This window comes from Notechis scutatus, chromosome 1 (genome assembly GCF_049901735.1).
Source record: "Notechis scutatus isolate UNSWTSFEM ecotype Mainland chromosome 1, rNotScu1.2, whole genome shotgun sequence".
Classification (NCBI taxonomy): domain Eukaryota; kingdom Metazoa; phylum Chordata; class Lepidosauria; order Squamata; family Elapidae; genus Notechis; species Notechis scutatus.
Genome location: NC_142009.1, coordinates 47282769 through 47301878, shown reverse-complemented (window position 1 = coordinate 47301878; position 19110 = coordinate 47282769). Strand labels below are relative to the sequence as shown.

Below are 19110 nucleotides of genomic sequence, written 5' to 3'. Positions count from 1 at the left end.
AGCATTTTTGGGACTCATTAATTTTTATCATGTCTTTCTGCCACAGACTCCTCGATAAAAAAGCCATTTGGAAATGGGGCCACCAAGAGGAAACAGCATTCCAAAAAATTAAAGACTTAATCACATCAAAATCTGTATTGATCCAATACAGTGACACACTACCTCTAACTGTCACCTGCGACACTTCACCCTTCGGAATAGGCGCAATACTTAGCCACACACTACCAGACGGCAGAGAAGCACCGATCACCTTTTATTCCAAGACACTGTCCAAGACCGAAAGGAACTACAGCCAACTGGACAGGGAAGCCTTGGCAGCCATCTCGGGGGTGAAACGTTTCCACGAATACCTATACGGTAGGACATTTTCTTTAATTACCGACCACAAACTGTTATTGGGAATCCTAGCCGGAGACAGGGCCACCCCCAATATCCTGTCCCCAAGAATGACAAGATGGTCAGAATTTCTTGCAGCCTACAATTACAAACTCATTTATCGCCCAGGGAAAGCCATACCCCACGCAGACGCATTAAGCTGTTCACCACTACCAGGTCACAATGACGACCCAGCTCCCACCACACAGACCCTACAAATTGAAACGGTCCCAAATTGGCCCATCAGAGCATCGGACATCACCAGGGAAACAGCTAAAGATGCACTGATGGCCCGAATACTGAACTGGGTGGGACGGGGTTGGCCGGAAAACGTAAAAACCGAGACTTTTAAACCTTTTAAAAACCGGCAAACTGAATTATCAATTGAAAAAGGGTGCATTTGTGGGGAGACCGGGTGGTTGTTCCACAAAAATTACAAGAAGACGTGCTAAACATGTTACACGAAGGACACCCGGGCATGGTAAAGATGAAGTCCCTGGCCAGAAGCTACGTTTGGTGGCCAGGAATAGATAAAGACATTGAAACCTGGGTTAAAACATGTAACAAATGCCAATCATCCAGACCCCGCCCCCCTTCATCACCGGTTCTTCACTGGGAGACACCCAGAGGCCCCTGGTCAAGAATCCATATGGACTTCGCCGGCCCCACAAAAGGGTATACTTACCTAATCGTTGTGGATGCCTATTCCAACTGGTTGGAAGTCGTTATCATGAATTCAACAACAACAGAAGCCGTCACCAAACAACTAAAAAAACTTTTCGCCACCCACGGTCTACCAGATGTAGTAGTATCGGACAATGGGCCACAGTTTACAGCCTTGGCTTTTGAACAATTCCTAGCAGAACATGGAATAAGACACGCTTTGACAGCGCCAGCTCATCCGGCAGTGAACGGAAGAGCGGAACGCGTGGTTCGTTACACGAAAGAAGCATTAGAAAAGCTTAACGGAAATGACATGCAAGAAAAAGTCAACACCATGCTCCCCATCCAACATATAACACCATGCACGGCAACAAACAAGAGCCCGGCTGAACTGTTGATGGGAAGAAAGTTGCATTCCTACTTGGATAGACTGCACCCCACTTACAACCCCGAAAAGCCACCAGACTCTTCCAGTAAGTACCGCACTTTCTTACCAGGCGACTTAGTATATCCAAACAGTCTTACTGGAGAAACATTGTGGTTACCGGCAACAGTCACACAAACCACTGGCCCTCCTTCATACCGACTAGAAACAGCTGACAGCAGATCATGGAAACGACACATCGATCAACTACGGTCGCGACACATCGAACAAAACAACGACGTTCCCCAAAACATGGAACAAACATTTTCCCAAGCACCCCCAGATAATAATAAAAAATCCAGAGGTGGGGGGACCCTTAAATAATAAAGAAAATGAAAATTGTCCGGTTACAAACCACCAACCAGAAACCGAGAACCCAGAAAAAATTAAAAATCACTTATGATTAGAAGACTTCGAGAAAAGAGAACTGAAGGAACCCCAGGAAAGAAGCAGCCAAGCCGACTCGACCTGTCCGCACACAATGCAGGGAGACCACGCCGTCTGTCCAATCAACCCAACAGGGCACGGCGGGAGCAGCATGGCTGAGGCACCCTTCCAGGAGGTTCCTAGGAGAAGAACGGGAAGGACAGCAGGCCTGTCCGAACCGGTGGAGACCAACACAGGGACTGAACTGCGCAGGTCAACTAGGACTCACAAGAGCCCCACCTACCTGTGTGATTATGTCACGTAACGTTGGAGCGAACCAAGAGGGGAGGGGTGTAGTGTATTCAAATACAGACTTCTAATACTACATTCCTATTGGTTAGTTAATACAGCGTAATAATTGGTTAAGAACAACAAGTTCCGATTGGCCGCATAAGCGGCGGGAAGTTTAAACACATGCCATTGGTTGCGAGCTGCGAGCAGCCGCTATAAAAAGGGCTGCCGCGGCTCAACTTCAGTTGAAGTTACTGGTTGCTAATAAAGAGTTGATTTGAACTCCGGTATCCGAGTCTGCTTTGTCTTGGTGATAGAACATTTTCTATCAAACCTTTCCTTCTTGGGACATCTAGTAACAACAAAAGAATATCCCACCTCTAGTTAAGAATTTGTAATTTTATAGTATCCAAGCATATGAACAGTTAGCACAGGGGTGTAGTAAATTTTTATAACAAACTGTGAAGCCCAATGACAATTCCCTCTGTCCTTTGCCCTGCCCTTTTTGGTCTCTCTCATTTGCTTGACAAAAAACTCATGTAGGTTCCCTCCTTTTGGAGTGGGCATCGAATTTGTTTATCAACTTCTTTTCCTCTAAGCCTTCTAAGTGATGCTATTCCCAGTCCTTCTTTTGACAGATAAATCTTCCATCAATTCATATTCTATTTTGGCCACATCTGCAAAGGATGCTTTGGGTTTCTTTACACAACATGGCACAAAACCTGTACCTTCTCTCCAGTTTCCTTTGCTCATTAGTGGTCTTCCTGCAAGCAACTGGAAGTCACTTCTCCCAATTTTTTTTTCAAATGACCTTCCTTTTTTCTTTTCTTCTTTCTCTCTTTCCATATCCAATATTAAGGTCTTAGATGTTTCTGAGCTGTCTCTCAGCCACCGCCCAAAGTAGTTTCCTTTTTTTCATTTTGTTTCCCCTCTCATTTATTGACCCTTAGGGATGAGGCTAGTTAAACTATAACCTGCAGCTAGCAAGTTTTGCAGGCAGGAAGGGCTTCCTATATAATCCCAAAATCTGTTCCCCTATTTACCTTCCATCTGACTATTCTATTTCCTGCTTCCTGTAATTTAGTTTTGTAACTCAACAATATTAGCCTTTCCTGTCTTTCTTACTTGAAACTTCTTACAATAAGGGATCAGTATCTGTCTAAAAGGAGTCTTTGTCAGTGTGCATACAAAATATGCATGGATCCCTTGAGGAGAACTGGGATTCCAGTTTAGTTAGGATCCCTGTCACTGTGTAGAGAAAGCTACACATTAACAAGAGAGTCACCTTAACCCATCTTGTAACTTGGGCTGGTCTGTGCTTAATAATCCTTTTCACATGCTTGGTGCCTCTACATAAGAAGCGTGGATTTTATTTGTTTAAGTTCTGCTTGCAAAATAATTGAATGTGCTATGTAAAACTTTTTCACAAATTACACTGAACTTCCTTAAAAAATGTACAGGTTAAAGTTGGCAAGGCAACAGCCAGCATCAAGAAGACATTCTCCCAATTTCTTTTGGAGAAATTGTCTAGATTTCTTCCCTTCATATGAGTAAGAAACTGAATTGCTGAGAATATTGTCATCTCAGGGTTCAATTGTGAAGTCCTTGGTGCTGCCTGAGCTTGGTGGTTTTCTTCTAGACATTACATTACCAAAATAGATAACATCGTCAGTGCATTCTGCAAGAAAACCATCAAGCTCAGAGAGCACCAAGGACCTCACACTGAATGCTGATGTCAGCATTCCAGGGAACCTCCATTCCAATCAGTAATTCCGAGACAAGCATAATGGCACACCGTATGAAACACTGGATAAATTGGCAATAAATCATGTTATTCATGAATCATGAAACACAGTATAAAGTTTAATGCAAGCTTCCAGATGACAAGCAGTAGCAACAGTAACAGAGATCTGTTTAAAGTCAGTGTTGAGAACAACCGCCTCTCCAGCTGACTTTATAACAATTAACACAGCATAAACCTGTAATTTAATCCACACACTCTAATTAACACACAATAACACTGCCATTACACCCCCGTGATCCAATAAACCTATAACAACCCTATCATTACACCCACGTGCCCTACAATCACCCCTACGCGCCTCTACCCTGTGCCTAAACGCTCCCTCTACATTCTAACTCTGCCTTAAAGAAACGAGTCATTCTAAATCTGCCTTAAACAAACAAGTCTATATTTATAATAGTCTGCAGCATCTGGTTTCACTCCTCCCACCCCCATCAAGACCCCAGCAGGGAAGATGAGCACGGTGGCCGTATAAGCACAGCTGCATCACCGCCACCGTTCATGACGTCCGCAGAGAGGAACAGAGCTGTCAGGGAAGGATAGGATATCATCGGGACAATGGAGCCACTAGGGAAGTGCAGAAGCGCAGAACATCAGCTGGGGAGACGCAGGCAGGACGTCAGTATGAAGGTGATGAAATGAGGCAGCCTAGTATTCAACTGCAATACCACCTACACTCAGCACAGCAGGACGACAGAGCGCCGCGCTTCAAGATGTCAGGAAACCTCAAAAGTACCTTTATTAGAATAGCATCTGCCACATCTGTGAAATTTTGAAACTAAAAGTTTTCTGGACTTCCCACAATGTCCCAACCTACAAACCATCCCTTTTCAGTCATCATCACATCACATGAACCAATCCCAAAGTAAGCTCCTTTTTGTTTCTGCACCACACTCTATGACCTTGAACTAACAAAAGAATTCTATTTTGTCTACTTAGAGCTACTCAATAAAAATCACCCCTCCCACTTTCTCGAGCTATGTGGCAGTGATGAATAAGGATTCCAAAGCTGACAGCTGAGTTTAGTAGATTATTCCTTGTTAACTGGATTTATGCCTTGATAACCAGACTGAATATTCCTGCAAGATAGCAGGAATAGATTTGCATACCATGCCTCTTTCAATAGTGTCATTTGCAATAATATTAAGTCCATGGGTTAATTATGTGCAGTGTGAAATAGAGCTTCCCAGCGCTTGTCAGCTTTCCCTCAGGATCAGTTTTAAAGATGGTCTGTCACATTTTTGATGCTATATGCTAGCAGCCTCATTCCATTTTGGATGAAGCAGAGCCCATTTCTCTTGTCTGACTTCAGTCTATCCCAAAATATTTCCCTAAATAATCTAATACTGGTAGTTTATGTCAGGCACCAGGACCTCATCTATGAATTGAGACTCCTTAGTTCTTTCTTCTGGTTAGCTCTGTATCTGGAACAGATAATATTTTTGAGATTGCTACCTTGGCACTCCTAGACTTCAATCTGATATGTAGTAACCTTTATTTGACTTCCAGAACTGATTGGCTACACTTCCAGATATCATTGGTGCAAACATGGATCAAAATGTTTGCTTGCTCCCCAACATTATCTAGCAGATATCATAGCTCAAGATCCCTTTGGATAATAGAACTGCATTGGCATTTTTGGCAACTGGAGCACACTGCTGACTCATACTTAAATGGTGATCCACCTAAATCCCTCTCACAATTACTACTGTTGAGCCAGGTATCCCCTATTCTATACTTGTGCATTTGTTTTTTCTTGCCTTTTGTCACAACTGAATTGTACTTATTGGATAGGGTCCAGTGTTCAAGTCTGTCAAAATCCTTCTGTATCTTGAGTCTCTCTTCTAAAGTGTTTCCTATCCCGCCCCCCTGCTTGGTAGTTCACAAATCTGAGTTTTCCTTCTATCCCGTCATCTAAATCATTTAGGAAGATTTTGAAGAGTCCTAAGTCTAAGAATTTTGGTATATATTCCTCCTCTTAAAATATTGAAAAGCAAAAGTTCTAAAATTATTTTTTAAGAAGTCGAACTTGAACTACAGCATGATTTATATCTTTTGAGGTATTATTTAGTTCACTGTTTTTTCCTCTAGTTTTTCTGTAGCACCCAATTTCTTCCACTTCAGGTGGTTTATCATTCAATCAACATTTTAAAAAAGGAATCTTTCAGGTTCCTATGTATATTCCCAGAGTTACTGTGTGATTTAAGGATGGACTTTTGAAGGCAGAGGTGAAGATCTGGATCACAATTAGTAATTATTTGATTAAACTGAAATGTTGCACCCATGTATTTAGCTTCTCTTATTCTAATAGATTTCCAACTTTTTTGTCATCACCTTTTGAAAACTAGTCTCCCTGTATATGTCTTCACTCCCTGAGCAACTGAATATTAGGCAAAGAATTAAAGATATGTATCATTCTAAAATTCTATGCTTATTAGTTCTTAACATGTTCCAAAGCATACAAAAGCAGTTATTCATAAGAAAATATGTATCTTTGACAATTGTCTCAAAGTTCACTGTTTAGAAGTCTCCCTGATTTGAAAACTATTTGCCTCCAAGGAAAGATGCTTATGAACTTCAGCCACTAACACTTTTACAATCTCACAAAGTTCATTTATCAAGGCTCTCTTTTTACTTGCATTGTAGAATAGCTTAGCCTGCTCTACTCCCATTAAAATGAATGATAAATCAAGGACTCTACCAGTATAAACAATTTTCCTTTCCATCAGAAGAATTATTATATTCAAGATGTCATTAAGAAATGGATGCACTTGAAGAACTAGAGGAGTTACATTAAACAAAGCTTTCCGGGAAGATTCTCGAGTTAAAACTTTTATCCTGCAAGTCCTAGCCTGGTGAACCATAGAGCAAAAATGGTTTTTTTCCCAAGGCAATGTTAAGGACAGAGCTTAAAGTATTAAGTTAATGATTCCAATTTCTCCTTTTTACAATTTCTGTTAATGTTTAATATAAAAAGAATAATCAAGAGAAGTGCTGGTTATGAAATTGGGTATGTCTTGATTGACAGGTTATATTTGTTTACCTTAGTTGTAATAAATGAGGTTTTCTTCTTTAAGTAGATCAACTTGACTTGGGACAAGAGGTACCATTTTCTATTCTCATTAAAATTGCAATGGATCAGCCTATTTGTACCAGGCGTTTGAGAAGGATGGCTGCATTTCCAAAGGGTGTCTGACATCAAAAAAGGGCAGAGTTTTGCAAAAATATTTAATATAAGTTGCATGTGCTAGGTTATAGCATTAGTGCCCAGTTTTAAATAGTGGCTATAATTAGAACAGAAATATGTTTGGTTTGTTTATGTAAAATGGTAAGCCTTGGTTTGGTGGACCATAGATCATAGAATAATAATCGTAATTGGTTGATTGCAAACCACAATGGCTTTGAACTCACACAGTACACTAATCCACAAATATGTAAAAGTCCATTTTTAGTGTAAAGTACTGTGGGAACCCAGCTATTGCAGTGTAGGGAGGACACTTTTCAAATGATTTGCACTCTTGCTCATTTTGTTGACCTGGGCTTTAAACCAGACTTAGATAAGACAGTTATTCAAACAGAAAAGAGTACATTCAACTAGCAGGGTGAACTTTGTAAAGTAGGATAGATGCTCATCCTCTTCAGAAACAGCTAAATAAATTTAAATGTAGGATTTCTATTTCTAGGTTATGACTCTCTAAAACAGGAACAACATTTCCCTTTTCCATTTCTCTTCTTAATTCCAATTTGCCTTGAAGGGAGGTGCAAGGGAAGCTGAAGAATCACAGGGCTTTATCACAAATACAAATCATGTGGGTGGATGTTACACTATGCCCCAGCATGCAGCCAGACAATTCACACCTGTACATGCTCATTTTTTCCCCTTTTTACTCCTGTCTCGTCTTCACCCAAATAGATATGAGATGGTCTGTAATAATGAAACATAAATATAATCCCTATAGCAATATATACATATTAGGAACGGATTAGCAAATGCATTTGAACAATAATATGTAACACAATTAATGCAAGCAGTTAACATGATCAGACGTGTTTAATTTGGGGTGACTATGCCAAGCTGTATGCTTTGATGTGAAAGCCAAAACTCCTTAACATTTGCACCAATTTCCCTAGGGTATTTTGATAAAAATAACTGTAATGTACTTTACCAACAAACAGTACTTGGAGAAAGTCTTGAAATATTAATGCAGGGTATTTTGTATTGTAGGCAATGGATTACAGAAGTACCAATATACATTTCAGTATTTTCACTGGTAGAGACATCCAAAGAGCTTATAACAGGTTAGAATCATTAATCATAGGGGCCACCCTCAATTCCGCCTAAAAGTAAATGAGGTGTAAAGAGAGGAAATGTTTCAAAGACTTGCTAGCTCAGTGGTCTTACTTCCAACAGGGATGAAGTCAAATGGCTTGTGCTTTTTTAGCAACAGAGACACAAAAACTGTGTTGCCCATGTAGGAATCTGAGAAGATGGTGAAGAATATTGGGCATTCTTGTATTGATAAATAAACCCTGTCTTCCCCCACCCCGAAACAAAGACCTACAGCTTTAAAACAGGAAAAGGGCTTTGGGGCAAAAAAGCCAAAGCATCAAATTGTGAAAGTAATAATTTAAGGAAATTATAGAAGGAAAAAAAAGGCAAAATGCTTGGAAGTTAAATGAAATATATCTTTAAAAGAATTATAATTTAGAGTGCATATTTTGTTATGCCTTAGTATAAATGTAAGTTTTAATACACCAGAGTAATATCCAATTGTATTTTTGATTAAAGAAGCAGCTATGCTGCTCCAATTTTGCATCAAATTTCAATAAAACAATCTCAGCAATAGAGTGGGAACTGTCAATCAAAGCCTCCCATTAGGCTTGAATGGCAAAAAAGGAGGATGTGATTTGTACTTTTCTAAAAGTTTTCCTAGGTTGTAAATCAATTAAATAAGCAAATAACAGTGGCTCATTTAACAAGGGCTAGAAATTAAGCAGGGAAATGTCTAGAGAAAGGAAGTCTCTTATCTGTTGCTTGAATGTCTCTGGAAAGGACAAGTCTTGTAGTCATCCAATAGCCTGAGTTTTGTAGTCAAGGTTCATAAGCAAAGATCCATAATGCAAGGCAAGGTGTTGGGGAAAAACAGAAGTGAGAGGTCAGGGGAACACAGATTCAATTTTTAAAAAGTTATTTCCAAGTAGAACAGGAGTGTTAAACTCACGTCGTCATGGCGGCATCATGTGACATATCACAACTTTTTCCCCCTTCGCTAAACCAGACATGGGCGTGGCCAGCATGTGATGCATCTGGCCTGTGAGCTGTGAGTTTGACAGCCCTGAAGTAGAAGATCTGATGTATGTTTCCCTTGAAGGGTCACGTCAATTACTGCTGCGCAGCCCTCTTTGGCTGACGGTGCGATGCAGGGTTTAACAATCTCACAAAGTCAAGCTTTGTCTTTGGGCTATCTCAGTCAGCTGCTTCATTACTTATAGGTGGCTAAGAGGCTGCAAATTCTTCAACTGCTCAAGAGAGAATATAGGGTATCTATATTTTTAATATTTTATAGTGAATTTTAAATATTTTCATTATTTTTAAAAAATATATTTTTTATTTTCTTTAATACATGCTACCCAGAGTCACTTCTTATGAGATGGCAGCCATATACATTTGATTTATAAATAAATACACTTCAAGTTGAATGTCTACCATTTTCTCTTTTTCAGCCTGAGGCTGAAAAATCCATAACACGTACAAACTGGACCACTCCTATTGGCAATATGTTTGTTATGTGATATATATGAAATGTAGACATTTGATTTATGATGAGTTTAGTAACACTAGGGATTGGCTGCCAGTTTGGGTCCACCAGCCACATTCAGATATTAGTAGTTCATACTAGTTCATACAGCCACCTACATCTCCTGGCATGGTATTCAAAAGAGGGTGTCAGCATTGTTAATGTGCAATTCTGGGGAAATGAAATTGTCAGTAAGTAAAACTTTCAGGTTGAGAAACTGTGTGTTTTAGAATCAAGAGGAAACAAACAACATCAGCTTCCTTTGTGTTGTACTTCTAGGAAGCATCTGGCTGCCTTTGTTGAAACTGAGATGTTGCTGAACTAACCACTCACCCTGGAAATGGGGTCCAAAGAGGAGGGGGGAGATGGCTTTCAGCCAGAAAGTTGTCTGATGACAATGGAATGTGCTGGAGGAATGGAGATTTTGTTTCTCAATTTAACCTTACTTAATAATGAACTCAATTTTTTCCTCTTGGTATTAGAGAGTTAACAGTGTTATGCCAAAAAAGCAATAAGGCAAACAGGTGTTTCTTTAAATTTTAATCATAGATCAACTTTTCAGGGAACAGCTTGCCCCGCCGAAGACTAATGGGATGACACCACTTGAGGCCAGGGTATGTCTGCTGGTGAATATAATAAGAAACTTCAAATTTGTAGTAACTAAATCACACATCTAACAGGAGGAAATACCATGAATATATAAAAATGAGCCAAGATATCAGCTTTCTTTAAAAAAAAAACCTAGGCATTAGGTTTTTTATTTTGTGTGTGTGTGCAGAATATCATTTCCTTTTTTCAAACATTCAATCAATCTTCTAGTCAAGTTTGTATACATTTTAAATTCCTGAGCAACACAATATGGCTCAAAAACGTGTGTACAGAGCACTTTTGGGTTCCAGAAAGTGTCTGGAATTTCCTATTATGTCAGTAATCTGAGAACACATTGTAGTTTTCTTAAGTTTATAATGCCAATAAAGTGGGCTTTATGGTTGCAGTATTGAAAGCTAATGGTGCACTTGTAGAGAGAGGTGTTCCAAATCCAATGCCATCTGTATGTTTTGATTACACAGCCTATGAACTCTGGCAAGCTAAATAGGCTTGGTAGAATGATGGGAGTTATAGTCCAGCATAGTCTGAAAAGCATCAGAGTGAGAAAAGCTGATACAGAGTCTTTTAGCCTTCTTCTAAATACCAGTAATAATTCTGAAAATTTTCAGAATAAATGGGTTATAGGAGTGTTGTGTAAATTGTCTTGGTATACTTACTACCTGTCTTGTTACTTCAAGATTGGATTTCAGTATTTTAAAAAATCTACTGAAACCTACAAAAAAATTCTGAGCTTAGAAAATATTGAAAAATAGTGTTGATTAAAGATTTCTGCATAAGAACAGAATTGGCTGAAAATATTTTTTTTAATCAAAGTTTTTTTTTACACATCTCTTCACGTGAGCAACATGTGTCCAGATTATAACACTTGTAACATCGTCATACTTTCATTTCCATTAATCTTATATAATATCATCTCATATCATTATCCATTTCACTCATCTTTAAATAAATTTGCATTTCATATTTCAATTCATTAATTCAATATCAATATCATTTCATCCACACATAGGTTTTCAATTCTTAATCCCCTATTATTTCCATTTGTCTGAAAATATTTTTTGATAATCATGTTTCTGTGAAGCATTCTTTTTCTGAATAGTTCACAGCACATACCTTACACAAAAAAGGTCCAGTTAAATTTCCTGCAGGTAATGAGTCTTAACTTTGCTTTTTACAAATTAGAATAGACTGGTATTCTCAATCTGGTCAACTCCTACAGCATCCAAGGCCAGCTCATGCAACATTGGATTTTACCTTTGTCAATGAAATGTGATTTCCTAAAACAGCAAAACAAAACTAGAAGACTGCAAGGTGTGGTCTCTGTAGTAAGAGATGGGCCCATCTGCACTTAAAGCATCATTTCACTTCCTTGTTAGAACTTGTCTAATTGCCAGGAACTTCTCAGCATCATAAATCAATATTCCTAATGCAGAATGTGCAATTTTGGTTGGCCCAGGGCTGCACTTTTGAGAGATGAGCTATTTTGGTTGCATTTCAAAAAGGAATGGGTAGTTTGGGACAAAAAAATCATCTCATTATTTATATGTAATTAATCTGATTACTTATTTACTACCATGTTTCTCATAAAATAAGGCTGGGTCTTATATTTTTTTAAGCCCCGAAAAAAGGCTAGGCCATCTTTTTGGCGGTGACTTAATTCCCTCCCTTGCATCCTCATCTAGAGCGCCCTGCGGGCAGCCTCGCCACCAGCCGCTCCTAACAGGTGATCACGGTGAAGTGCAGAGAGCTCCCTACTCCCACCAAACACCTTTGCTGCAGACCCAAGACCTTTGGCACCCGCCGCTGTTGCTTTCCCTTCTGCCCATTCCGCCGCCACGTTTGGAGCTGCCGCTTCGTGTTTTGAGTGCCGCCACCATTTGGAGCACTGTCGCCACGTTTGGAGCTGCCGCTTCAGTGTTTGGAGTGCCGCTGCCATTTGGAATGCCGCCGCCATTTGGAGCACCGCCGCCACGTTTGGAGCTGCCGCTTCTGTGTTTGGAGTGCCGCTGCCATTTGGAGTGCTGCCACCATTTGGAGCACCGCCGTCATGTTTGGAGCTGCCACTTCCATGTTTGAAGCTGCCGCCATGTTTGGAGTGGTGGCGGCACTCCAAATGGCGGTGGTGCTCCAAACAGCGGCAGTGCTCCAAACGCAGAAGCGGCAGCTCCAAATGTGGTGGCAGCTCCAAATGCGGACATGGCAACTCCAAACAGCGGCAGTGCTCCAAACAGCGGTGGGGTTCCAAACGCGAAAGTGGCAGCTCCAAACGCAGCGGCAGCTCCAAATGTGGAAGTGGCAGCTCCAAACAGCAGCAGTGCTCCAAACAGCAGCAGCGCTCCAAACGTGGAAGTGGCAGCTCCAAACACAGCGGCAGCTCCAAATGCAGAAGCGGCAGCTCCAAATGGCAGCGGTGCTCCAAACAGCAGTGGTGCTCCAAACGTGGAAGTGGCAGCTCCAAATGCAGCGACGGCATGGGCAGAAGGGAAATCAACAGCGGCGGGCGCTGAAGGTCTTGGGTCTGCCGCAAAGGTGCTTGGCAGGAGTAGGGAGCTCTCCGCGCTCTGCCATGATCGCCCATTAGGAGCAGCTGGTGGTGAGGAATTGCTGCCCACGGGGCGCTCCTAACGGCAAGTCCCCTTGCCCTTCCCCCATTTTGCATGTCTTAAAATAGGCCTAAATTTGGGGGGAGGGGCTTGATTTCATTTTATGCCTAGAAAACATGCTGGGTCTTCCTATTGGGGGAGGTCGTATTGTTGGAGAAACACAGTATTATGTATTTAATAATTTCCTGTAGAGCTTTGATTCAAAACTTTGATTCAAAGTTTCATTCACAGGTCATTTTGTTGAATTATGCCTTCAAATTGAATAATGACCATGTTTTCTGGCATCCTTGCATTTAGATGATGTTGCATACAAAAATAGTTCTTTTGAATATGGCAATGGTATTTACATACAAACAGGAAATATTCTTCTGAATGTGATAATTGTGCACTACAACTGTGCTTGTAAATATTCACAGATTTATTTTAATGTGATATAAAGAAAACAAAATAAAGGTGAAACGTTAAATTGATGGTCCTGCTGAAACAACTTGTCTCATTTTATGACTGTTGAGCAAATGCAATGAAAAAAAGATGACAGTGAAAGCTACTAGCTTTGCAAATACTTTGGAATTGGCAGAATTATTGCTGAGAAAATGAAGTGCTACCTATAAATTTGCCAACGAATAGACAATTGGGCTTGACTTATCAAACATTAGCTTTATTGACACTCTAAATCTAGTTAGTTTACAAAGACACTTATTTCCCAAATATACTACTAACTTACCTCAGGAATTAAACAATTATGGCTTTTATACTACTGGATGATAATCATCTTGCAAAATGCAATTTAGGAGCCATGTATCCCAGGAGAAAAATACAGAGCTGACTATAGAATTAGTTTTACTGCTAAACTCTTGTTTGCTTATTGCTTTGATTTCTCCATTCCTTTAAGCTTCAGAAGAAGTGACTGCTTTTATTGCATTGAGTGTTCTTATTTATTCATTAGATTTGTGTGCAACCCATCTCATCTAAAGTCATTCTTAGTGTGCATTTCGTAGATTTTTTTGAATACTTTGGGCATTTCACTCAAGAGAAAAAGAAATGGAATAAATGTGTTAATAAATATGTAATGGACCCATAGCTTATATACATCCAGAGTACTCCAAGACCAAAGGTAAAGTTACAGAAAGTTAAACATGTCAGGAGATATGTAATTTGCATCAATTGTATAATTATAAGGAAGAAGGTGACTTAAATTCTCTTGCCCTTGGAGTTAAATTCGATGAACAATGTGATCTCACATACATGCATGATAAGAGCAAAAGTGCAACTGCAAAAATGCAGAATCCCCTTTGGTAAGATGTGTGGTTATATAAATTTGATAAATAAATAATAACTTCTGGGTATCAAAAGTTGAGTCATCTTTTTTCCAATGGAAATAATAAGCTTTCCACAGGTATCATCAGTCAGACTTAATGATAGCTGACTCTTTTGGAAGCCTCCAAGATTAAGAAAAATATCATCTTCAAATCAAACAAGTCACTCCAGTGTGACATTTTTTTGAATTTTGAGTTAAGAATTTGACAAATGAAGTAACAACCAAATACTTATTCAACATTCCCTTCATTTAATGCAGATCTTTTAACTTTTCACTATTCTAGATTCTATTTTTAACCAAAATATAATATATTATCGTTTTGTGTTTAGCTATAGCTTTGATTTTCAGTTTGTTTACTCAATCAAAATGAAAAAGGACAAAGCTGACAGGCCTCATTTGTCTTTGCAGAAATCTTCCACCATGAATAGTATGAGATGATATTCCTCTCCTTGAACAGTGCAGATAGAGTGGCCAATGGGGGAAACCTTGTCAGCCCTTCTGTGATAATTCCATTAAGAGATGTTTGAACATATGAAATTAATTCTTAAATCACCCTATTTTGGGAATGAGTGCCAGTATATCTGGTAATCAGTAATTTAAAGAAGATGTAGGAAGGTTGGTCCTGCAGGAAATTTAACCTATATTTTCTTAGAAGACTTTGGTAAATCTCATTGAGTTTGGAAAGGTCTTATGCCTAAGACTGCACTGTGAACTTCTTGTAATTGTTTGGAGAGTGCAAGAGGGACAGAATGTGACCGATGTTTCACAATATTACCTCAGCTTTCATGCATTGGAGTTTAAGAAGATAGTCTGTGACAATGAATGGTGACAACAGGCTCAACCCTGGCTCATGTTACAGTCATTGTTTTCTTTACTTTGTGTCTGCATCACCAATTGTGTGAAGTACTCCACATCCCAATACAAGTATTTATTGAGGAATCCAGCCAAAAGGAATAAAAAGTAATTGCAGTTTAAAATAGGCACAAACTTTGGCAACTAAAGCTTGTTAGGAATCTTAATTTTTGAAGAACTTTTATAGGTAGAACCATTTATAAAGATAGTCAGGTGAAAGGAAAATAACAAGCAGCATTGCAGTGTTGTGATGCAAGCTCTGTCCATTTTATACATGCATTGTGATACCAGGGAGAGCTTGTGTCATAGCAGCATAATTTTGATGAAAACTTCCAATCCTAGGGACATCTCTATTATAGGGTAATTTCAGAAATTCCAGAGCAGGGTCTGACTTTTCTTTTTAGTAGCTTCTTGAACACAAATTAATTTCACACAAAGAGAAGTAAAAATAGCTTCCAAGGAAGAAAATTCACTTGATTGATCATTACTTTGGTTCTTCTAACCATATGTCTTTTAATATCTGATTAACTTGTCTAAGTCATAGGAACATCAGATTTAACTGTTGATTCAGACAAGTTTCATTCTAAGTAGGTATGTCTTTTGGAGGAATGGTCTTCCATATGTGAAAGAGAAGCTTAGGATTCTAAATACATTAATCCTTGGCTTACAACCACAATTGAGCCCAAAACGTCTGCTGTTAAGAAAGTCAGTTGTTAAGTGAGTTTGCCCCATTTTAGGACCTTTCTTGCGACAGCTGTTAAATGAATCACTGCAGTTGTCAAGTTGCTAAATGAACCTGACTTCCCCATTGACTTTGCTCATCAGAAGGTCAAAAAAGGGTATTACATGACCCCAGGACACAGGAACTATCATAAATATATGTCAGTTGCTAAGCGTCTGAATTTTGATGATGTGATCACGAGAATGCTGCAACTGTCATAAGTGTGAAAAACAGTCATACGTCATTCTTTTCAGTGCCATTGTAACTTTGAATGGCCAATAAAAAAACTTTTGTAAGTGGACGACTATCTGTATAATACATAAGTATAAGCCCTGTCTTGTAGTCTACCTATCTGGACTACAGCAATAGCACTTAGATTTATATACCACTTCACAGTCCTTTACAGCCCTTTCTAAGTGGTTTACAAAGTCAGCCTATAACAATCTGAGTCCTCGTTTTACCGACCTCAGGAGGATGAAAGGCTGAGTCAACCTTGAGCTGGTGGGACTCGAACTGCCAAACTACTGGCAGCCAGCAGTCATCAGAAGTGGCCTGCAGTCCTGCATTCTCACCACTGCGCCATGACAGCTCTTGGCTCTATAGGATTGTTATGTACTCCACAGATCACGAAGCCCTCAATTCAATTATACAACAAATAAAAGGTAGCCTCATAGAAACTTTTGCCTCCAATATCTTGAATGTGTAAATAAGTCCAATATGGAGACTTACAATATGACTTCTTATAGTATGGTATGACATGATTACTTAAAACAAATTCACATTTGAAACCTATTTCAAATTCACATTTGAAATCAAATTTAGGTTTCAAATGTGAATTTGAATAGGTTTCAAATGTGAATTTGAAATAGGTTTCAAATGTGAATTTGAAAATCCTAGAGGATATGGCTGTATACAATTGATGAAAGAGATGTGGGGAGAAGTGAGGAGGGTTGAATTTCAAAGATTGAATCAAAATGAGAAAACAAATATTTGGCATCAGGTGTCTTGTAATCACTATATTTATCCTGGAAACTTCAGTAACCTTTTTATAGAGCTAGAACAGCATTTCCCTAAGGGCAGGAAAGCAGCAGAGCTACTGTTCCTTCACAAATGACAACATGACCAGCACACATACTAGCCTATAAAGGCACATTCCTTCTACAAATAGCAAAAATAGAATATATAATAAACAGAAGCCCTAGCAATGAAACTTATATTTGGGTATGAACGATAGATGAGCTTTTACACTATCACAAGTTTCATTCATATTCTCTTTTCTAAACTGGCAATGACAAGTTATAATTTTGTGAAGACACTCATGGTCATGTTACAAGCTTGAGCTAATGCATATATATTCATAATATATATATGGAAATGCAATGCTTATAAGAAAGTTCACATTAAGAAGAATATCAATTTTCATTATGTAAGAGAAAGGCAGGTTATCTGTATCAATTGATAATATTATGAAGCCAATTATTTTATTGTTAAAAATAAGCTTCTTGATTATTGTATAATGCAACTGAAATATTACTGTAAATAAGTCCTTGATATGGTTACAACAGTGGAACATCCAATTCTTGTGCTGAATTCATTTGGAAATTATTTAAATATTATCTCTTCATCATCCCCTCACCTCCCAAAAATCAAAGGAACAAAGACTATTTTTTCTGAGCCCAATCCATTCCTCTAGTTGAGTTATTTGTTTACTTACAGTATTCAGTTATAATCTCACTTTTCTACTCTGGCAAGTACTCAAGATAGCCAACATAGTTTATAAAGGTAGAAAATCAATACAGATACTTGAAGGTCAAAACACTGGAGTGTTTACTAACAATTTTTCATTTTGTATGGCTGCTACTGCTGTCTTCCACTGGTATGTCACTACTAACTAGAGCATACAAAACATTTGCTAGACCAATACTTGAATACAGCTCATCAGTCTGGAACCCACATTACGTACCTGATATTAGCACAGTTGAGAAAGTCCAGAAATACTTCACAAGAAGAGTTCTCCACTCCTCTACTCGTTATAGAATACCTTATGCCACCAGACTTGAAATTCTAGACCTAGAAAACCTTGAATTACACCATCTTTGGTCTGATTTAAGTATGGTATAAAAAATCATACATTGCAACGACTTACCTGTCAATGAATACTTCAGCTTCAACCATAACAACACAAGAGCACACAATAGATACAAACTCAAGGTTATCCGTACCAAACTTGATTGCAGGAAATACGACTTCAGCAACAGAGTGGTCAATGTCTGGAATACTCTACCTGACTCTGTAGTTTCTTCCCCAAACCAAAATCTTTAACCTTAGACTGTCTACTATTGATCTCACCCCTTTCCTAAGAGGTCTGTAGGGAGCGTGCATAAGTGCACCAACATGCCTAACATCCCTGTCCTATTGTTTCTTTTATTTTTCTTATATGTACCCATTTCATGTATTCATAACTATGTATATACTTATACCTATTATCTTGTAAGTGATTGGCAAATCAAAATAAATAAATAAATAAATAATAAAAATGTCTAGTTTTATGTAAAGGCAATGATAAAAGCATAAAGCTGTTAAAGTTATACATTACAAATTAAAACAATCTCTAACAGAATAATACAAAGGAATATATATAACAGTACCTGGATGGCCACAAATTGAGATTAATCTACTACTAATAGAGGAACTATGCTATAAAGGAATTTTTATTACATAAAAACAAGTTGCTAAGTTTGTGCAGAAAAATAACCCCAAAGTAATGAAATATAAATAGCAACACAAAAGAAAAAAATATTAACATTGTAAGGCACTATTAAGCCATGTGGAATCAGCATATTGATATATCCCACTCTAAAATTCCAAATGATGCCCTCCTCTCATCCATTCCTGTGATTTTAAATAGATGTTGAAAAGCAGAGGGGGAGAGATAAATATTTGTGGGACATTACAGGCCAACATTCTAGATGCCAACATCCACCAACAACACTTGACAATAGGAAGGACTTGAGATCAATATAAAACTGGGCTCTCAAGGTCTAATTAGTCATCCTACAAAGATACCATGGTTTGTAGCATCAGAACTGTTGAAGGATTAAATCAGGGGCCTTCAAACTTGGCAACTTTAAGACTTGTGGACTTCAACTCCCAGAATTCCCCAGCCAGCCAAGTCTGAAAGTTGCCAAGTTTGGAGATCCCTGGATTAAAAGACCTAACAGAGACGCATTCCCGATTTTTGGTGTGAATCATCCATCAAGACCTTCAAAGCAGCTTTAACACCATA

The 19110-nt window shown here is 38.7% G+C and overlaps 2 long non-coding RNA genes across 2 annotated transcripts in view; one reads left to right on the top strand and one right to left on the bottom strand.

Moving 5' to 3' along the window:
* The window catches only part of LOC148132785 (uncharacterized), a 40336-nt gene extending 38223 nt beyond the window's left edge, over positions 1-2113 (bottom strand). The window contains exon 1 of the long non-coding RNA XR_015749215.1: positions 2042-2113. This is a non-coding gene — a long non-coding RNA (uncharacterized LOC148132785). The remainder of the gene's footprint in view (positions 1-2041) is intronic.
* Positions 1-19110, top strand: part of LOC148132784 (uncharacterized) — a 190138-nt gene that overhangs the window by 118381 nt on the left and 52647 nt on the right. The gene's annotated exons all lie outside the window — the stretch shown is intronic.